The following is a 24,220-nucleotide window of genomic DNA, read 5'->3' on the forward strand; positions in this document are numbered from 1 at the left end:
GCTCTAAGCCATGCTTTTCATGAAGGTGACATCAGAGTCAATTTCAAATTCAGAACTGAAGGAAAGCTTATCAACCTACAGAGACTTCAGACAAAATTGAAGGTTCAGGAGAATATCGCCTGTGAATTTCTCTGTGCTGATAGCTGTGCCCTGCAGGCTAATACGAAGTCTGATCTAGAAGGAATCATTGACCCATTTGCCAACACCTGTGATAACTTTGGTCTGATGATAAACATAAAGAAGACTGAAGTGATGCATCAGCTAGCTTTTTCAATTCCATACGCAGAGCCAACCATCACAGTCAGTGGCAAGAAGCTGAAAGTGACAGATAAATTTGCTACCTTGGCAGAAAACAGTCATAAAATATCAGCATCGACAGACTCGGAGACAGGTTGTGGGAGAAAAGAGGAGTAAGTCTTCAAAGCGTATGCCTGCCAAACATAGACAGTGTACAGCCGGCATGCCAGGCAGCTGAACTCTTTCCTCATGAGATGCCTCTGAAACTTGCTGCAAGACAAGGCAAGATGGCAAGACAAAGTGACAGACACCAAGATACTACAGAGAGCCCAGATGGAGAGTATTCATGCGATGCTCAAGCACCCTGCTCAGATGGACGGGGCATTTACTTTGAATGTTCAATGAACGTGTCAAAGCTGCAGTACTGGTAATTTTTACACCATAGTCCCTCAACCATGAAATTTTACCCACAAGTATTTTGGTACGATAGATGCACATATGATGTACGTGTATGTCATCTACCTTCTTATGCTGGAATTTGACATTTGTTCTAATAGCATTAAATTAGAGTTACAAAATTGAGCTTCAGAACTTTATAAAGCGACAATTTTGCATTTAGAGTATGCATACTGAAGCATGACCGACTGATATCTAAATAATATCATATCAAAGGTATGTAGGAAATATTGCTGAATGCCCCTGTCTTAAAATTTCTTGAATGGTTCGAGATTTAAGAATAAAGAGTAATTTGTTTAGAATGTACTTATTTTTTGTTTAGTGATTTCATGAATAATCTAACAATCTGTGTTTGGTTTCTTTCCCATTAGGATCATATCTTCACAAGGTTGCTGACTTCAGATGGTAGTAAAGTCTTTCAGCAGGTGCACATTTTTTATCATAGCCTTAACAACATCAGTTGTGTAAGTATTACTGTTTTTAAGTTGTGGTAACTGAATCCTACTGAGTAAAATCATGTACTGGTCATTTGTCCTTATTCTCAGTGGACACTTCGTATTCATTGATATAATTCCAATATGTGTACTTGTTGAAATGAGGGAAATACTTGAAGTTATTATATCTCTTTCTCAAACTACTAACATGTTAAATTATTTCTCTTTCAGTCATTTGAACACACCCTTATATTTCTAAGTATGATTTATTTAGATTCAACTTCCATTTTAAATGATATGTATATGATCATCTTTGTCTCCATCACGGATGGTCTTGGCATATTTGTCAACTCTTTTTACTTGACATCTAATCAAACCAAATGTTAAGAATCCTGAAATGATGTTACCCTTCTTTCCTCCCAGGTACCCTTGTCAATGTTATGAGTGCATATTATTCATGTCACTGGTGTCTTTGTAATATAAAATGGTTTTCTCTTCATTTAGTACAGATTACCAATTAACCTGTGGGTCCGTTGCATAAAACTTACCGTCAAAATTTGGCGTCACAGCGAATCAGCATCAAGGATTATAACATTTAACGCTAATTTGAAGACTTACCGCTAGAAAGGAGCGGTATAAGTCCAGCGGTAAGGGTTTTATGCAACAGGGCCCTGTATCTTTTTCATCCATTGCCACTTTAACAATGTGACCATTGCATCAGTTATTCTCTCATGAAATAGAAATATGAAGAAGAAAAAAGTGCCAAACGGTGTCATAGTCTTTGTAGTGGTTTACGTCATGACCACTTGTGTGTATGCATGTGTGTTTGAGTATGTGTGGCTCATTCCTTTACCTGGAGCAAGTAAAATCATCTTCATCCCCCTGCATCGTCCTCAGATTTGGTAGCTTATCATGATGTCATGAATGCACTTTTGGAATTAACTGTACTGAACTCTCTCAACATAGCAAGGGTAATATCACTGCCCCAACGACTTGCATTTGGTTTCTCATCATCTGCACAACTTTCCTCCTTAATTATTACTAGCTCATACTTGCGGCAATGAGATCTCTATTTGTAGAAGACAAGGTGATACCAGGAAATACAGAGAAAGAAGCGAGTCTACATGGAGACACTTGCAGAGGAAGAAAGGTCTCTGGAAGATCATGGTCAAGTTTGACAGCCCTATATACCAAGTTCATCTCACTGGTCAGACATTTCTAAAACACCCTTCTCCCCCCCCCCCTCCCCTTTCCTTATGTTTGCACCTGCTAATTCTATGTAATATTTCTATGTACGTTTTATTTCTTTCCTATCCACATATATATGCAAGATATTTCACAGTAATGCAGTTGGATAACAACGGTACTGTGGTGTAAGGTCAGGAGGTAATTTGCATAATCATGGGGATCACACCCCCTTCAAATAATTGGAATCTCCCTGTGAGGGGTACAGGGAGTCCTGAAGTTATTGAGATGGAGCACTTCCTTTTCACCATTCTCGAGAAGGCGTCCAAGCAGGCAACATCATTTTAAACAACCTGCTCCTGTGACTAACTGGTCTAGTCCCTCATCCTTTGTAATGAGGTAAGAACATCTGTGTGATGTGTCTTCATCATTTTATTTCAAGTAAAACATATGTGTTGTTCTCTATATGCGACATATGATAATTGTGTGGTAGTTTTTCATGTCAAATGATTAATTATGGATTTTGTTTCCCGCAATAGATGTTAGCCTGTCTGTAGCAGCCATATACTCACATGGAGCCTAGCCAAGCTGATGATACAGCCTGTTTTTCTGCTTTTTAGCTGTGCCAGTCATTCATGGGCAACGTTCAGTGATCACCACCTGCTTTCTTTATGACTGTACACATGCTACTGTGCAACAATTTGATATGCACCTGCAAATGCACAATTTCATTTCTTATAGTTCAGTAGATTACGCCACAGGTAATGTATGCGCCCGTTTTCATAGCAATTGCGCAATCGACAGCCGAGATCAATCCTCTGCCAGCCACAGAACAGTCCAAAAAGTTGAGGCAAGAAAACCTCTTCTCCCATTTATACTATGTGTGATATTTCAAGTTGTTAAATAGTGAAATGGAAGTACCTATCTTTTGTACATGTGTGGATTACTGTGCCAATTTAGTGAAAAGGGTTGGTCTGTCCTTCAAGTGAAGTTGCCAAACTACTTCCAAAACTCACTTTGCTGTGTGGGCATAATGACTGATGTATTTTGTAGTTGGTTGATATAGTTAACCTTTTTAGATTGAGCAATGTTTGGCGTGAATAATCATTTCATTTACAGTACAAACAAGCACACGTACATGAATTCATCATGACTTCATTTACAGATTCCTAACATAGGGAAAGATTAAAGGAAGTGTATTCATTTGCATTGGTAATTTTAGAAAACACCAAGTGGATGGACCCCAGAGCACTGCACTTGCTGTAATGTCAGAGGGTAATAGTTTTCTTAATATTGTGTGCATGGTAATGGAAGCAACAAGAATAATATATATAGCATAGATGTATGGTACTGGCTCTTCCTTTCTAGAGGTTTACTTTCCAAATGGTATCGCTCTCTTGAATTCAATGATTTTGTAACATTTACTGTCATTGATGTATTTCAAAGGGACAGTTTGCATGCTGTGGAAGTTTAAGGATAGCGCATTGACGACGCCTTATTCACATGACATGTAAATGTTTGGTTGCAGTGAACTATTATGATACAATTCATGCAAATCAATATGCTTATGATTTGCTTATCAAGAAATGTTTATCTAGTTAAGATATTATTGCTTTTAATTCACAGTACATTGTAATGTTCACATGATACTAAATGTAAATACACTTGCTATAGATCTTGGTGATATGTCACTGCATTTTTAAGGGAAGAGTGTGTAAAGTTACATTATGATTGATTCACCCTTTGTGTTGTGTAGCTCTCAGTTGAAAAGGGAGATGGACTGGCTGTACTCTTGTGTTGGACAATGTTGCGTCACTTTAAAGGGATCATATAGTTTTGGTTGAGACATAATTTCAGGTTTCTAACATTTTTGGTGAGATAATGAGAAACCTCTTATGAAATATGAAAGAGCATGTAATTCTATGAGGAATTCAACATTTATTTGATGAAAATTGGTTTTGAAATGGCTCAGATATCCAAAAAAGAGCAATTCTAATAAAGTGTGGGACCCACACTTTATTACGATCGTTTTGTTTTACTTTGTTTTTTGGATGTTTCAGTCATTCCAAACCTGATTTCCATCAAATAAACTTTGAATTCCTCTTAAAATGGTATGCTCTGTACAATATCATAAGTGTTTTCTTCTTATCTCGCAAAAAGCTAAAAGCCCAATTCTCATCTCCACCAATACTGTACTATCCCTTTAAACTTGTTTGCTTTGTGTTGTTTTCTATATCGTTGCTGTCATTGAGATACTTTTATTGTCGCGTTGATTTGTTTTAGTTGCTTTGCACTGTCATAATTGCTCTGTTTTTACTTCACTTTGTTGTTTTGTGTTATTAGTTGATATTATTGAGTTGCATTAACTTTTTACACTATTTCATGATATTGTTGAATTTGTGTTTCCGTCAATTATGTTCACGGGGATGGCTTGTAAACGATCAGTGAGAATGCTGAGGGATGATTGTTCAATCCTTGTGGGATTCATTCAAGAGTACATTATATATCTACAGTTGTGTGAAAATTATTTGCTTCAGAACGGTCTCATATTCAAGTAATGTGCAGATTAATGCCCCGTCACTGACCAGGCACGCTAACCTGGAAACATTAAACCGCACATTACTTGAATATGAGACCATTCTGAAGCAAATACTTTTCACACAACGATAGATACATAATGTACTCTTAAATGAATCATTCCCACTGATCAGTTACTAGCCATCCCCTTTAAGTTTGTTTTCAGATAGCATTTGTGTTGATTTTAATGTAACAATTCTGGAGTTGTTTCTATTTTGTTCATTTTGTTCATTTTGAAGTACTGCAACAAAGTTGCACACCTTTTTTTTTTGTTTGTTTAAAAGAAACATGGAAATCCACCTTCGAACATTCCTTCTTTTCCCAGTCCTTATTAAACAGAACCAGGTGATTGATTTTGTCTACATGAATTTGAGCTATTGTAGGCAACACTGACTGGACGTGTCCAGTCAGTCACATATTCAATGATGATAGGGGAAAAAAAAAAAAAAAAGAATCATAAAAAATATGCACCAGTTCAATTAATTCATAACTGGAAATTCAAAATTGCCCTGGTATGGGATGGCGGATACAAGTAGGCAATGCACAAGGTTGGATAACCTGTCTATAGCAGCCATCTGTCTCCCGTGGGTGGACACTTTAGACAAGTTCGACTGTGTGATATGTTTATATGAAATTTAATTTTGTGCTTGTTATAAATGCTGATTAATGTATATAACATTTTATCACAATTTCATATTATGTACATGTTATTATTTAGCAAAATTCAGTTGTCTCTCATTTTCATGTTCTGCCACTCTTCATTACACCACCTATCGGGCTTCGTACTGGTCTACCCTTACCTCTTTGTATTGTTTGTGGTCTTATTCATGTTCGTCCTCCACAGATTCATGGATTTCCCTCACGAATCCTAAGCTGTGGCTTCTCCATTTGTACACTCATCTCTTTGCTTTCCCCTCTTTGCCTATTTGTCTCCCTACCCTGCTGTTTTCATTGTTTTGTATCCCAAGCCCTCTTCAGCCTGTGCTTGCTGTGTGTGTAGTCTTTGTGATTACTTTCCCTTCATTTTTTTCATTTCGTCTCTGACGAAGATTCAGCCCCCTTTGACGTCATTTGACAGCGAGTGCTCAGTAGCTTATTGGCAACTTTTGCTACATTTGTCTGAGAGTTTATCGTAAAAATAAGTACACTTTCTCACCATGATCTGTCCCCGGAACATCACATTACGTAGTTCATTTGCAAGTTGTCCAGGTTGGTAGATCCATTCTTCAGTATTAAAAGCTGATTTCCAGGTAGGATCAGATATAATGCGGCTTCCTCTTGATTGGGCACAGACGAAGGCGAACAACTGAGAAAACCAGCTTCTTAACAGATACAAGTCTATGTTTATGTTTTTTTTCCCCTGAAAGGTAAAATAGAACATCTCAACCATTTTTATGCAACATTAATTACATGTCCATACGATACTTTTTTCATTTGTGTACATTTGACTCGTAGCACAGAAGTGGTTGATAAAGATAAGACTCCCCTTTTGCAGTTAGTGTGAATCATTTTTTTTTTTTTTCTTGTCTTTGCATGTCTTTGATGATTTTTTTTTTATTTTAATTCAAATCACTCTTATAGTAATATAATAACATGTGTGTTTTTTGTTTTGTTTTATGAACTACTAAAGTCTGACTTTAACTTGTACAGTTTTACTACCGATGCTCTATTTCTGTAATAAAAAACTTTATTCAATTTAGGTGAGTAACTTGCCCTCATTTATACAATATCGAACTATTACCATTTGTAGTTAAGTTTAAGTCTTTATGTACCATGGGAACCTCCTGTTTGCCACATTATTCTGAGACAACAAAATATGCATGCTTTTGGAAAAGATTCTTTGTTGCAAATGCCTGTAATCCTTATAAGATTTTTGTTACCCTGGACATTTAAAGGTCAAAGTGTAGAGTAAATGCCAAGCTTTGGTGTAATGTGGATTGTATGACAAATGAATGCTTTCTTTTCTTTCTTTCATATAACAAGTAGCTACATTGTTATAGAGGTATGACTACTGCACACAAAACTGACAAAAACTGAGAATTGATTTGCAAATCAAGGAGGAACATTTTACAAGGGCAATTATCTAAATTATAAGTTCTTGAAATGTCGATGCAGTTAATGTTTTGTGAATCTTACAATCTTTACAGCACTTCAGATTAGTAAATGAAATAAGTTTTTTTTTTTTTTTTCTGTGAATTTGTCAATAATGCTTGAAGACATGAAGAAAAAAATTAGACACCTGTATTGATACATTACTTTGTATGATCATGTGATTGATATCAAAAGGGTGTGAAAGGCTTATTTTATTTGTTTGAAAAAGTGTAGAAACTGCAACTGAATTTAGAAGGATTCTGCCATTCCTTTAAAAGTTTGCATATATTCTCATGGACATTATGTTTTAACAGAGCATTCATAATTAAGATTTAATCACAGAATTACTTTAATAAGTGAAATAAGAGCAGTGAATATGTGAAGATAATGCTTGAAGGCATGTGAAGAAAAGTAGACACCTGTATTACTCGTAATGTGTAAGACTGGAGTAAGTTTAATACAAATATGACTGTACAGTATATCTCATCCATTTTGTCGACCACAGCCATCATCGACCATTGCTGCCCCTCCCAAGGTAATGCTTTGTGTTTTAGAACAATTCTTACTTATTTTAATGTTTGCTTTGTAATGTGTAAATAGCCACTAAAACTACTTGAAGTCTGTGATCTCGCAACTTAAAACATATTATGGGTCACACACTTTAATTTTCAACCTTTTCAATACTGCATGTTTCTTGTTTCTTTTTTCAAGAACAATTCCTTTTCCTACAATATGTAGAATTTTGAATCAGGAGACAGATAAGATATTGTGTTTTTATAATTTTATTCTTCTGCTGTCTATTCTTCTATGTACGATTGTGCTGTGATAGGGAAGAGGTGTGATAAACGTCTCTTCATTTCTTTGAAAAAGTGGAGAATTCTTCACTTACAATCAATTACATTTAAGGCTTCTGCTACTGTTGTAAATGTTTGTAATACTCCAAGTGTGCGAGACTAGTTATACAAATATGACTGTATGTCTCATCCATTTTGTTGACCACAGCCATCATCGAGCATTGCTGCCCCTCCCAAGGTAATGTTTTGTGTTGAAAAGCAATTCTGAATTATTTTGATGTTTTCTGTGTAATGTGTAAATAAGCCACCAAAACTACTCAAACTTTCTGCCACTAACCATGTGATCTCACATCATAAAACATGCCATTGGCGTGTATTCTAATTTGCAACCTAATCAATTTTGCTTTTTTTTTTTATTCTTTTCAAGAACAATCGTTTTCCAACATTATATCACAATTTGAAATCAGAAGATGGATGATATATTTTTTTTTGTTCCTGTCAATTTCTAGAAGAATTTTCTTTTTGTATAAACATGTGATTAAAATCAGCAGGAGGTTTGTTTTGCTTTCATTTCTTTGGAAAAGTATAGAAACTCTTCACTTATAACTCCATTACATTTGAGAGATTATGGCACTGCTTTAAAAGTTTGCATATACTGTTGGACATTATGTTTTAAAAGAGCATTCATGATTTAAACTTAATTACAGAAATAAGTACAGTAAAATAAGTACATTGAATATGTGAAGAATGCTTGAAGACATGTAAAGTAAATGAGACACCTGTATTATGCCTAATGTGTTTACGAGTACAGTAATACAAACATGGCTGTATATAGTATATCTCATCCAATTTCTTGACCACCGCCATCATCGACCATTGCTGCACCTCCCAAGGTAATGCTTTGTGTTGTAGAACAATTCTTGATTATTTTGATGTTTGCTTTGTAATGTGTAAATAGCCACTAAAACTAATTGAAATGTGTGCCACTAACCCTTAATAATTTTTTTTCTTCTGCCATCAACTCTTCTTATGATCGTGTGATTGTGATAGAGAAGAGGTGTGATAAACTTCTTTTCCTTTTCGTTGAAAAAATGAAGAAATTCTTCACTTACAATATCTGCTACTGCTGTAAATGTTTGCATATTCTCATGGACATTATTGTTTTAACAGAGCACTCATGATTTTAACTTAATCATAGAATGACTTTAATAAGTGAAGTAAGTACAGTGAATATGTAGAGAATGCTTGAAGGCATGTGAAGAAAAGTAGACACCTGTATTACTCGTAATGTGTAAGACTGGAGTAAGTTTAATACAAATATGACTGTACAGTATATCTCATCCATTTTGTCGACCACAGCCATCATCGACCATTGCTGCCCCTCCCAAGGTAATGCTTTGTGTTTCAGAACAATTCTTACTTATTTTAATGTTTGCTTTGTAATGTGTAAATAGCCACTAAAACTACTTGAAGTCTGTGATCTCGCAACTTAAAACATATTATGGGTCACACACTTTAATTTTCAACCTTTTCAATACTGCATGTTTCTTGTTTCTTTTTTCAAGAACAATTCCTTTTCCTACAATATGTAGAATTTTGAATCAGGAGACAGATAAGATATTGTGTTTTTATAATTTTATTCTTCTGCTGTCTATTCTTCTATGTACGATTGTGCTGTGATAGGGAATAGGTGTGATAAACGTCTCTTCATTTCTTTGAAAAAGTGGAGAATTCTTCACTTACAATCAATTACATTTAAGGCTTCTGCTACTGTTGTAAATGTTTGTAATACTCCAAGTGTGCGAGACTAGTTATACAAATATGACTGTATGTCTCATCCATTTTGTTGACCACAGCCATCATCGAGCATTGCTGCCCCTCCCAAGGTAATGTTTTGTGTTGAAAAGCAATTCTGAATTATTTTGATGTTTTCTGTGTAATGTGTAAATAAGCCACCAAAACTACTCAAACTTTCTGCCACTAACCATGTGATCTCACATCATAAAACATGCCATTGGCGTTTATTCTAATTTGCAACCTAATCAATTTTGCATTTTTTTTTTATATTCTTTTCAAGAACAATCGTTTTCCAACATTATATCACAATTTGAAATCAGAAGATGGATGATATTTTTTTTCTTTGTTCCTGTCAATTTCTAGAAGAATTTTCTTTTTGTATAAACATGTGATTAAAATCAGCAGGAGGTTTGTTTTGCTTTCATTTCTTTGGAAAAGTATAGAAACTCTTCACTTATAACTCCATTACATTTGAGAGATTATGGCACTGCTTTAAAAGTTTGCATATACTGTTGGACATTATGTTTTAAAAGAGCATTCATGATTTAAACTTAATTACAGAAATAAGTACAGTAAAATAAGTACATTGAATATGTGAAGAATGCTTGAAGACATGTAAAGTAAATGAGACACCTGTATTATGCCTAATGTGTTTACGAGTACAGTAATACAAACATGGCTGTATATAGTATATCTCATCCAATTTCTTGACCACCGCCATCATCGACCATTGCTGCACCTCCCAAGGTAATGCTTTGTGTTGTAGAACAATTCTTGATTATTTTGATGTTTGCTTTGTAATGTGTAAATAGCCACTAAAACTAATTGAAATGTGTGCCACTAACCCTTAATAATTTTTTTTCTTCTGCCATCAACTCTTCTTATGATCGTGTGATTGTGATAGAGAAGAGGTGTGATAAACTTCTTTTCCTTTTCGTTGAAAAAATGAAGAAATTCTTCACTTACAATATCTGCTACTGCTGTAAATGTTTGCATATTCTCATGGACATTATTGTTTTAACAGAGCACTCATGATTTTAACTTAATCATAGAATGACTTTAATAAGTGAAGTAAGTACAGTGAATATGTAGAGAATGCTTGAAGGCATGTGAAGAAAAGTAGACACCTGTATTACTCGTAATGTGTAAGACTGGAGTAAGTTTAATACAAATATGACTGTACAGTATATCTCATCCATTTTGTCGACCACAGCCATCATCGACCATTGCTGCCCCTCCCAAGGTAATGCTTTGTGTTTTAGAACAATTCTTACTTATTTTAATGTTTGCTTTGTAATGTGTAAATAGCCACTAAAACTACTTGAAGTCTGTGATCTCGCAACTTAAAACATATTATGGGTCACACACTTTAATTTTCAACCTTTTCAATACTGCATGTTTCTTGTTTCTTTTTTCAAGAACAATTCCTTTTCCTACAATATGTAGAATTTTGAATCAGGAGACAGATAAGATATTGTGTTTTTATAATTTTATTCTTCTGCTGTCTATTCTTCTATGTACGATCGTGTTGTGATAGGGAAGAGGTGTGATAAACGTCTCTTCATTTCTTTGAAAAAGTGGAGAATTCTTCACTTACAATCAATTACATTTAAGGCTTCTGCTACTGCTGTAAATGTTTGTAATACTCCAAGTGTGCGAGACTAGTTATACAAATATGACTGTATATCTCATCCATTTTGTTGACCACAGCCATCATCGAGCATTGCTGCCCCTCCCAAGGTAATGTTTTGTGTTGAAAAGCAATTCTGAATTATTTTGATGTTTTCTGTGTAATGTGTAAATAAGCCACCAAAACTACTCAAACTTTCTGCCACTAACCATGTGATCTCACATCATAAAACATGCCATTGGCGTGTATTCTAATTTGCAACCTAATCAATTTTGCATTTTTTTTTTATTCTTTTCAAGAACAATCGTTTTCCAACATTATATCACAATTTGAAATCAGAAGATGGATGATATATTTTTTTTTGTTCCTGTCAATTTCTAGAAGAATTTTCTTTTTGTATAAACATGTGATTAAAATCAGCAGGAGGTTTGTTTTGCTTTCATTTCTTTGGAAAAGTATAGAAACTCTTCACTTATAACTCCATTACATTTGAGAGATTATGGCACTGCTTTAAAAGTTTGCATATACTGTTGGACATTATGTTTTAAAAGAGCATTCATGATTTAAACTTAATTACAGAAATAAGTACAGTAAAATAAGTACATTGAATATGCGAAGAATGCTTGAAGACATGTAAAGTAAATGAGACACCTGTATTATGCCTAATGTGTTTACGAGTACAGTAATACAAACATGGCTGTATATAGTATATCTCATCCAATTTCTTGACCACAGCCATCATCGACCATTGCTGCACCTCCCAAGGTAATGCTTTGTGTTGTAGAACAATTCTTGATTATTTTGATGTTTGCTTTGTAATGTGTAAATAGCCACTAAAACTAATTGAAATGTGTGCCACTAACCCTTAATAATTTTTTTTTTCTTCTGCCATCAACTCTTATGATCGTGTGATTGTGATAGAGAAGAGGTGTGATAAACTTCTTTTCCTTTTCGTTGAAAAAATGAAGAAATTCTTCACTTACAATATCTGCTACTGCTGTAAATGTTTGCATATTCTCATGGACATTATTGTTTTAACAGAGCACTCATGATTTTAACTTAATCATAGAATGACTTTAATAAGTGAAGTAAGTACAGTGAATATGTAGAGAATGCTTGAAGGCATGTGAAGAAAAGTAGACACCTGTGTTACTCGTAATGTGTAAGACTGGAGTAAGTTTAATACAAATATGACTGTACAGTATATCTCATCCATTTTGTCGACCACAGCCATCATCGACCATTGCTGCCCCTCCCAAGGTAATGCTTTATGTTTTAGAACAATTCTTATTTTGATGTTTGCTTTGTAATGTGTAGATAGCCACTAAAACTACTTGAAGTGTGTGCCACTTAATCCTTGTATCTCGCAATTTAAAACATATTATGGGTCACACACTTTAATTTTCAACATTTTCAATATTGCATGTTTCTTGTTTCTTTTTTCAAGAACAATTCCTTTTCCTACAGTATGTAGAATTTTGAATCAGGAGACAGATAAGATATTGTGTTTTTATAATTTTATTCTTCTGCTGTCTACTCTTCTTTGTACGATCGTGTTGTGATAGGGAAGAGGTGTGATAAACGTCTCTTCATTTCTTTGAAAAAGTGGAGAATTCTTCACTTACAATCAATTACATTTAAGGCTTCTGCTACTGCTGTAAATGTTTGTAATACTCCAAGTGTGCGAGACTAGTTATACAAATATGACTGTATATCTCATCCATTTTGTTGACCACAGCTATCATCGAGCATTGCTGCCCCTCCCAAGGTAATGTTTTGTGTTGAAAAGCAATTGTGAATTATTTGGATGTTTTCTGTGTAATGTGTAAATAAGCAACTAAAACTATGTACTAAGTGCATGCCACTAACCTTGTGATCTCGCATCATTGAACGTACAATGGGACACACACTCTAATGTTCAACCTTGTATGTTTTTTTTATTCAATTGGTTCAAGAAGAAATCTTTTCTTAAATTATATCGCAATATTAGACCAGGAGATGAATAAGATATTGTGTTTTTACATTTTTACTTTTTTATGATCGTGTGACTGCTTTCAAAAGGAGATGTGAAAGGACTTCTTGTCATTTCTTCACAAATCTGTAGGAATTGCTCACTGTTTAACTCCACTGAATTGGAAAGAATTCTGCTGCTGCTGTAAATGTTTGCATTTTCTTATGGACATTATGTTTTAACAGAGCATTCATATATCAAACTTAATCAGAGAATGACTTAAGTAACTGCAATAAGTACAATGAAGTAGTCAAGAATGATTGAAGACATGTAGAGAAAATGAGACACCTGTATTACTCCAAGTGTGTAAGACTACAGTAATACAAATTTGACTGTACAGTACATCTCCTCCATTTTGTTGACCACAGCCATCATCGACCATTGTTGCCCATCCCAAGGTAACCTCCTCACTTAAAAGTCATTTACACTTTTAACTCTTCATGTGCCAATTTAATGGTGGAAACCCCCTTTGTGCCACAATATTCTGAGACACTAACGCTTTCAAGCTTTGAGAAAACATTATTCTTTTTTTCAAGTCTTTGTAACTTCTTTAGATTTCTGTTGAGCTGGGGCAAATAGTGAGTAAAGTTGTAGAGAAAATCCCAAGTTTTGCTTTGATGTATCATTCTATGACAAATCTATAATTGTTTTTCTTTTGCATGACCAGTAGTTACATTACTGCAAAGGCATGACTTGTGCACACAAAACAATGACAGAACTTAGAAATTACCCTCAAATCCAGTAGAGAATACCCGTTGATAGTCAATCACTACAAGAAATGCAAGCTATATGTGAGAGGAACAGAAGTGTGAGAAACGCTTTCATTGCACCACGGCATTCAGTGATTTATCGATCGGATTAGGCGGATTAGTGAGTTTGAGCAGAATATGCGAAGTTGGCACGCCGTCTACCGAGTCGGACGTGTGAACGTGGCACATAAAGAGTTGAAGGATTCTGCTACTGCTGTAAATGTTTGCTTATTCTCGTGGACATTATTTTTCAACAGTGCAATCATGAGACCAACTTATTCGGAGAATGATTTTAATAACTATAATAAGTACATTGAGTTTGTGAAGAACACTTGAAGACATGTAAAGTAAATTAGACACCTGTATTACTCCTAATGTGTAAGACTACAGTAATTTTAATACAAATATGACTGTACAGTATACTAGTATCTCATCCATTTTTCGACCACAGCCATCATCGACCATTGCTGCCCCTCCCAAGGTAATGCTTTGTATTGTAAAGCAATTGTGAATTATTTGGATGTTTAACTGCTTTGTAATATAGAATTAAGGCACTAGCATTACTCCAAATGTGTATGACATTGCAATATTGCGAGCAAGCATGATAAAACCTCAAGCAGGCGACATGCCCTAAATTTCCACCCAGTCAATCTTAGATAATTTTCCTTACAACATCATAATGATAGAAAATAGTTGCCTCTTATAAATGATGCTCATGGTGCTGACGAGCATTAAAAGTCAATAATGACACAAGGAGTAGATGGTTAGTTTTTGGTAGTGAACCATGGAATATTTATGACTTTGTACATGCTTTTTTCTTCTTTTAGGTTTGATGAACTTACAATGTCAATATTTGAATTTTTCATAAAGAGCAAACCCCACTTGGATGAGGTGCCATGCAGTTTGACACTGATGATGTGAACAAGAGGCTTACTGTAGATATTGCAAAATTGGGCTAATTTCACCATGTGTGTTTATGTGCAAATGAGCTGCATGCCACGGTCGAGACCTGTGTTTTCTGAGTGCTTTTATTTCATCATTGTATTCAAAGGTATCAACAAACTCTTGGAGCACCCCCCGCAAGGTAAAAACTATAAAACCACACACGAAATTGTGATGATCGGCCAAGTTTTTAAAAGTTATTTCACTATGTATAAGAAGTCCCTTATAAGTAAATGGTAATGAAAAAGATCACAATGTACACTCAGTCTGTGGCATAGCTTTTCAATGAATTTTCCCCATGGTGGTGATTTACCAAGAGAAGTCATATGTTTGAGTACACACATTTATCATATCGACAATCTTTTTATTTCATTGTTAATGAGTTCATGCATGTGAGTCCTGACCAGTCATTGCAACTTATGTTATATCAATCATATTTGCTTTCTTTTATTCAGATCATGTACGGGTATTAATTTTGGTTATGATGAATCAAATGTGTGTTGTGTTTACACATGTACCTAGGCAATGTCTGAAATGCAGAATAAAATGATAATAATGATACCAATAACCAAAATGAAACTTGCAAAGATTCCCCTGCAATGTAATTGTATGAAGTAAATGTAACAAATGTATCAACTCTATTTCTCCATGCACTTCATTGATTTCTATATTTAACTATTGTGAGGAATTCATTGAAAACAGTTCTGCAGTTTTTTGTGTGGATTGTTGATATTCACTTTATTTGTTACATTAACTTTCCCTGTTAATGTTAACTTATCTAGGGCATTCAAAGACAATCACATACATGAGAGAAGTTTTCAATAACATCTTATCAAAATTTTGTAGATGATACCATCTATTCATTATGAACATGTTTAAATATTGCCTTAGATTCAGATGGAATAACTGAGGCACCTTGTCATTTATTGTTCTTAATAAAGGAGAGACTGGATGACCCAGAATGGCTCCCAAATGAACAACCCAATTTGGCTGCTGGAAAGGTAATCATGCAAACATAAAAATCAATTCTTGCTATCACCAATAATGTGAAAAACTCCTGCGCACGCTGAAGAGCTCTGTCACAGGTGCACTGTGGGATTCCTCGGCCCTTTGTTCGCTTCCGGTTGTCTCACGTGACGCGAGTCGCATTTTCCATACGATTCAACAGAGTTCTTTTGTCTACTTACAATGAATCCCACTGTATTGCTCACATCTCTAGCAACGTGTACATTTATAGTTTTATGCAGTTTTGATGAATTCTTCATGAAATAAATGTAAAAACTGTGATACGTTTGTCATTTTCAGTGCTCCAATAGCGACAAGCGTCACCGACCCTAGTCTTAATTTCTAGTCGTTTTTATATCATCTTTATTTCTCTGAGTTGCAGCTTGTGTATTGTGCAGAAGCCCGCTGTATGGCGCTCAGCCGTCAGCCGAGTGAGGGCGCATACCCAGTGATTGCGACAAAAAAACGATTCTGGCGTCGCAATCACTGGGTATGCGCTCTCACTCGGCTTCCTTTAACTCGGAGAAATGAAGACGAAATAAAAACGTCTAGAAACTACACTACACCGACCCCAGCTTGGCGTGCAAAGTTAGTTAGCAAGTCCTCGTGACTGAAACATACCAATTAGAAAAGTGATATAGCGAGACTGAAACCAGTGAAGTGAAACTGAAACCAATGAGAAGTTTGGTGAAACATCCTACAGGACTGCAAGAAAGGAAAAGGCATGAACTAACCATTTTTATTGGGAGTGGAGGCTGAGGTGGAGGAGGGTCTCATCTTATGAGAAATTGACTTAATCTATGTTCTATGCCTAATTGGCTTGAACAAAATGTCAGCTTGTCTTATGATTGTGCCAAATGCAAAACAAAAAACAACAAAAAATCCAGCTACTAAGATGGAATAATTTTTATACATAATACACCACTAAAAATGAAAATTGTGATAACTGGACAGCTGTGCTATAATGGCTACAGGCAAGTTTGAGAGTAACCATGGTAGCTATGGTCTCTCACAGGTTAGGTCTCAACTCTAGGCAATTAAATTTACATACTTATTTAAATCTAAAATGGTGTTTATCGTTGAGAGGGTGTTGCATTTTTTGTTTGAGAAAAATCACTTGTTTTCAGTATAGAGTTGCCATAGAAATGACCTAATTTGGGCTCAGATTTTTTGAAAAAGAGTTCGCAATTGGGCCCAATCTTGCTTGAAGAAAGGCAGGAAATAAGAAATACATGTACATACACTGGCAACTTATCTCATGAGTAAGGTCAGTTGTATAATGAACACTTGAGATATCCTAAAATTCCCATTCATTTTTTTTTTTTTTTTTTTTTGGGGGGGGGGGGGGTTTGGGGCATGTACCGACGCAGAAATTCTGGGTAAATTTTACTGGTAAGTTTGTTATTAACGACATATACCAGGGCTCGACACTAACGGTGGCCCGAGGCCACCAAAAATGAAAGTCGGGCCACCAAATTTTTAAAAAGGGCAAATTTGGTGGCCCGCCTCGGGCCACCAAAATTTTTTGAAAATTTTGTCAATAAATTCGTAACGTTTTGCGCCGGATATTAGCAGTTAAATTTGTTCAAAGGATGGATGAAAAGGACTGAATGAATGCCTAAGAGTATTGCAAGTTTGCTGAAGTTTATTTATGAGTAGATATGTCCAACTTCTAATTCTTACTATCATAAATCTTAAATATTTGACTCATGAAAAAAAAAAGACTTTTAATGTTTTTTATTGTGTTTTTTTCGGGACACCAAATTTTTCTCTCGGGCCACCAAAAATTTGAAATTTAGGATTTTGGTGGCCCCGTCGGGCCACCAAACAAAAAAGTTAGTGTCGAGCCATGCATATAGAGTTGAACCTCTCGTATCCGGACAAGTCGGGACCGGGGCTCATCCGGATAAGGGATTTGGCCGGATACGGGAGACTCAATGCTTTATACATGTGCATATACATACACATGTACTGATGTAGCCCATTGTAGTACCACATGTGTGTATACTGCAACCTTTTCATTGTTACATTTGGGGATGTTTGGGGATGTTAAAATGTCTGAAGGTAAGCAATTTGGAAGGAAATTTGATGTAATGTATGTTAATCATGTTTGTATAGGAGTTCTCAAGCAGTTGGGAATCCCCCTTTCCTCCCATAATTATTTTTAAAAAAATCACGGCGAGATTGCGTCCGTATTATAGAGAGATCGAGATAAAAATTACAAAATTTGTTTGTTATACGATAGTTGCCAGTTGACCCCCAAATTCAGCCTCAATCCGCAGGCCTAAAGTACGTATGGGTGGAAATCACTGATATCTCCATGGAAGAACAAGATCAGTGGTGAAAATGATTTGCATCCTTGGCGGAGGTCTGCGCTCTCAAAGTGCTTCTCTAGTTTGAATATTGATCAATTCTATACCTTGATAGAATAATGCTTCATGACTCTTTCCTCACACTGTCATATGGCATGTCAGGAACAAACAGTTATTTTGCATTTGTTTGTGTGTAAGGGCTGGTGTCCACTGTTGCTGAAGCAAATTCTATCATTTTGGCATTCTTACTCCGTCAAATGCAAAAAATAAAAGATAGATTAAAAATAGGTAGAATAAAAAAAAAAAGTTCTTCATGTCCTAAAGCCCTTTTTACACTTTCTTAACCCCATACTTTCGCTGACCCAAGACTATCGTCAGTCCCGTACCAATCTTTTCAGCTTTTTACACTCACCGTTGGTACGGGACAAAGTAAAAATTTGCGAGAGTAAAAAGCCCTTTTGACACTCCAGGGAAATCTTTGTAGGAGTGTCCTTGGAATCACTCAGGAAAGGCGCAAAATGCCTAGGAATATGCTAATCGTAGCTAGACAGCGCAGACACAGCTGGGATCACACTAGGAGTGGTAAAATCACAAAGTAGAATACTCAGGAAATTACAAACGTTTAACCCTAATCCCACCGAGTTTCTTGAGGGACTTGAAAGCACCGGGGGGGGGGGGGGGGGGGGGCTTTTTGGCCCCCCCCTCCCCTTCAGATCTCAGTCGTGGATCGCGCGATCCTTGCGAAAATGTGCACTGAGGAAAAGACCAATGTAATCTACAAGACCGTATAGTTAGATTTTTCAAATTTTAATTTATGTATTTTATATTATTAATTTATGCTAATTTATGCAAAATATTATTATTTTTTTTTGCCTATAAATAAAAAAATAAAGCTCAAAGACTTCTAATTTTTGGTGAACATATTCTTTTCAATATCCTCAACAATGATACTGAAGCAAAAATTCGGCTTCATAATTATTTCTTATGTATTTTATTGTTTATTGAATTTCTCATGTATTTCATTGTTTTTTTACTTTTTGTTTCTGTTGGTTTTTTTATCAATATTTGTCGCATAAAACTTTTTTAAAGCTTACCTAATCAGGCTGAAATTAATCATTATCAGCCATTGAAAGTAAAAATATTTGATTTTATATGAATTAATTGCAAAAACGTCAATTTACATTGGATTCGTACATAAAATCACGTTTTTGAGCAATTTTTGGGTCGACAAATTTTTTTCAAAGGGGCGGGGCTTCAAAACGGTATGCCCGAGAGCAACAAATTTGGTCTCAAAAGTTGCACAATACTTGAAAGAAAAAAGTCATAAAATGTCGTGGCGAGAGCATCATGTGTTGCGGAATAATCACGCGAAACGTCGAGGGGGGGGGGGCCAAAATGGCCCCCCTCCGGTGAGAATAGGGTTAATAACCTGTATCTTATGGCATCTGCTTTCTGAAGTGACTGCATATAGTAATATACATGATGTACTGTGGACTCCCATTATAACAAATTCTCAACAATTTTGTTTCGTTATATAGAAATTTCATTGTGACCGAACAAATGAACAGTAAAAAACATAGGATAATGTTGCAGTCTAAATGTTTATTTCGTTGTAACCAGAATTTCGTTTTAACCGTGTCTGTTATGACAGGGGTGTACTGTATCACTGTGTGCATTTGGTTCTATTGATTTTTTAATTGAATGCCCAATTTTCATTTTCTTCCCTCAAACAATGCAGCTCCTCACTCCTGAAGAAGAACATAAATTGCTCAGCAGAGTAATCAACATTTGTACACACAACAAAACCAAGGAGCATCCGCAGAGCTACCAGAAGCTGGTAAGGATGCACTTTTCTCTCATGGCAAAATGATTTTAACACTTTCAGTGTCATTTCTCCATTCTTTTTTAATGAACAAGATCGTAATGCTAGAAACTGTGTTTGCACATCGCATTCTGTTATGATGGAAAGCTATGTAAGTCTTTATGTACAATTTTCGCACACCCAACTCAGTCAACAGTGTGCAACTTCGCAAATTCTTCTCAAATGTGCAAATCTGACCACACTAAGCCATAAATCGCCAAAAGCCACGGCTCAGTGAAGAAGTTTCTTGCGATTCAATTCCTGTCACATCTTGCATTTTATGTGATGTTTGACTATTGAGCGTTGTGACCTACTAGATTTGGAGGGAAATTCTAAATGTCAGCAACTGTTTTGAGTGCAAAATCATGCCTGTACAATGATGTAGCCACTGGTCATTTGAAAGGAAAACAGTCATCCACTGTAGATTTTTCGTACAATTAACATCAAAGCAAAAATAGATGATTTCCTCCACAACTTTACTCTCTTCATCTCCAGGCTAGTAACAGAAATCTGTAAAAGTGTCATAGATTTGAAAAACAGGTTTTCCTAAAGCATGGCATTGGCATCTCAGAATGTGGCACACTAGTGGTTTCATAAAGAGTTAATAGACTTAGTATGAAAGTAATGCAATAAACAGCAATTCAGAATTTTGCTATAAATAATAATTCATTTTAAAAGCTTCCCTAACAACTGCAATGATTGTGTTCCTCCCTGTTAATCACTTGAAGAATAGTCTTAAGTATAATTAAAATGATGTCTATGGAAATTATCTGTTATATCAAAGAACAGCTTGCCTAAACCGGTTATGAAAACTAGTACAGGAAACTCTAGTTCATTAGAACTAATTTACCATTGCCTGCAAGCGTCCAAGCTGGCCATTGATGATGCACAATAATTTGGATGTGTTGCAAATGAAAATACTTTATGATGCCGTATGGGCATGTCACATTCAATATCTCAAGTTATTGTCAGTGGGATGATAAATAGAAATCAAAATGTTCACTCCAAATTGTTTTTATGAATTATATATTGATGACATACACTTTTGTAAATAAACTGTTAATTAGTTCCATTTTGTGTTGCCAGTAAATTTGAAAGTTGCCATTGATATTGTAGGTCAACAGTCAAGAATTAAGATGGTGGCAATTTATGATTCCACAAGGTATTGTTCTTCAAGAAGCAACAAGATGCTAAATGAAGAAAAACATATACATGTATATCTCACATGAGCAGTATACATATAATGGCTCATCAGAGCTTCATACATAGATGCCCCAAGTAAATTTGTGCTGTGATTGACTGCAAAATGCAAAGTTGACTCATGCACAGGATGTAGGTATTTGCCAAGAAAATTGGGTGAAGCTTTGTAATATTGCCCTATATAATTGCTAAGTTAAATGATAATTCCATGAGTACAATTTTGGTACATTTTCTATTTATGGCATTTTTATTATAACAACTAAATAGTGTGGCATATTCTTGTTTTCACTGCAGATGACACTGGTTTACAAGAGTCTGAAGATAGATGACCGGGTCACTAAGAAGCAATTTATGGACAAGTGCAGACATCAGCAATTTCGCAAAAAATACTTTGAGAAATAATGGGCTAGTTGTATGCTACTTACTACGTAGCAATGAGAACTTGTTTTCCTGTATTCAAGGTGTTTGTTGTGTTTGAAGTTTGATGTTGGCTTTTATCTGTGAACCCTGTGCCAACGTAGCAAAGGTCTTTTAGCTTTCACGTCACTCTTTCCTCTCAACATTCTTGACTCTTCTACTCCTAAAATAATGTCTTCCACGACATTCAACATCAGGATACCCATGATATTAAATGCAAAATAAAAATCTATCTCCTTCGAATACTAATTTGATGATTACTTCACTTCAAACAACATTTTCTATCGTACCTCCTGGAGTACCTGTATTTCATTAATCAGAGTCAGGAATCTCTCCCCTTCGCTTCCAGTTTTACTCCTTTTACTGGAACCGTTTTGGCATGGCCTCAAACCGGGAGTGCATAAGTCCAGTTGAGTGCAAGCCATTAAATCTACAAGATTTCGATTAAAACAGGTTTTATATTTCTGTACAATTCGATACACATCAGTTCAAATGATAAAAGCAGTGCAGGGAATCAGGACATTATCTTGAGACACAAATTTGTGTTTGTCATTGTAACATAATTCCTTTTCACAATGTATTCTCTGACATAATCTTACATCCCGATTCACTTGTCTGGAAACATTACGCATAGGTTTGCTCTTCACTTCTCTGTCTTCCCCTGCAAAGCTATCTTCATTATGAACTCAACAGTGGTCATTATAGAAACTTTCAGAGTTCAGTCACAGTTATATGGTGGGTTATTGTCCTCTCTCCCTCTGGTATTCCCCATGGTGTTTCCTCTGTCTCGGGGTCATTGTTGGGAAGTAGAGTCCTGGTGTGGTCTATCCTCTTCAGTCACGCTGGTAGACACCTGGGCCTTGATGGTAGTGATGAGTTTTACTCAGGCCACAAGTCTGGAACAGAGTCATCGGTGGTGTATATGGGTTAACAAGGAATTGGGGGAGAGTTTGGTGCTGAAAATGGGTGGGGTACTGGTTTGGAAAGAGGTATGGAGGAAGACTGGAGGATTGGAGAGGAGGCGGCTGTGATGTCTCCCCATGCGGTTGGTGGATCGGCTGGAGGTGATGTACGGGTTGATTAGATTTTTGAGTGGGCTGATAAGATGAATGGGTATACAGCCATTTGTGGGTGTGGGCTGCCATATTGTTTAATTGCAACATATTTGATGAAGGTTGTCCCAATTGGTCATATGTCAGAAGCGTGGGAGGCCTTCTGGCACGGCTAGACGTCCTTCTACCCACTGAAGGTGAGACATTTTGTGAAGGCGGTTGATTATCTTGGACAGCAGTTTCTGGAGGGTGACCTTCATCTTCTGGATGGATCACCTGGGGTGGAACCACACCTTCTTGCTGGCCATTAACATCATTTGCACCATCTACCTCAGTCATTTAATGAATGGGGTTCATTATCAACAGGATTTCTGATTGACTGCTCCTCATTTGACTATCGATCCTCATTTTGGGGGTCAATGGGTCCCTGACGTCGCGCAGATTCCATGTAATATTCAGTCTCTGAGTCGTCAGAGTCTGAGTCCACTTGTGGCGAGGGCCGTTGAGTTGTTCTGTCTCTTCTGGGAGTTACTTGTTTAGAACTGAGTTTGTGGCTGGGCTGTGAGGCATGTGGAAGACCTATACAGCTGGTGATTTGTGGAGGATTCGCGTCCATCCCTTTCCATTCTCTGGAGCGATCTCATACACTGGCATCTCTCCCTTTGAGATACAAGGGTGTAGACAGTGTCCTCCCAGCACCCACATAGTTTACCTGGACCACCGGCTGGGGCGAGATTTTTGACCAAGAAACTGTCACCTGGCAAGAGAACGTAAGTGTACACCTTCTTGTCATACCCCTGCTTGTGGAGTCCTGCTGCAGTTGACATTCTCTTTGATGCTAAGGCATGTGCCTTTTTCATCTGCTGTTGCCACCTTTTCACATACTCTGTGTGATCTCGAGAGGCATGCTGGTCCTACATGGTGTGGAGTCCAAAAGCAAGATCGACGGGTAGGCGGGGAGATCTGCCGTAGAGAAGGAAGAAGGGTGAGAATCCTGTGGAAGAATGTCTTGAACTTGGTGGCAGCTGTTTTCCCGCTCTTGTTAGATGTCGAGTATGCCTGGGCAAATCTGGTGTAATGGTCAGCAATGACCAAGATGTATTCATGCCCACCAGTGCTTTTCTCGAGATGCAGGAAATCTAGCGAAACTAACTCGAAGGGTTGTGAAGTGACAATGGGGATGAGAGGTGCCCTTGTGTTCTTGGTGGGTTTCTTATCCTTGATGCATGAGCATGTTGTGTGATGTAATGTTCAACATCGCACTGCATGTGTGGCCAGTAAAATCTGTCTCGCAAGAGGGATAGGACGTACACTATCTGCGCCTTGATGGCCCATATCATCATGGCGATACTTCAATGCAACTTGATGGTGGCACTCAGGGAGCAACATTTGCTGTCAGCTGGTGGTTTTCCGGAACAAGATGCCATCTTCGGCCACCTGTAACTGCTTCCACTCATGCAAAAGGCGACG

The sequence above is a fragment of the Diadema antillarum genome, unplaced genomic scaffold, assembly GCF_040938485.1.
Source record: "Diadema antillarum isolate AM-2024a unplaced genomic scaffold, OU_Dant_1.0 seq00000205_RagTag, whole genome shotgun sequence".
NCBI lineage: Eukaryota > Metazoa > Echinodermata > Echinoidea > Diadematoida > Diadematidae > Diadema > Diadema antillarum.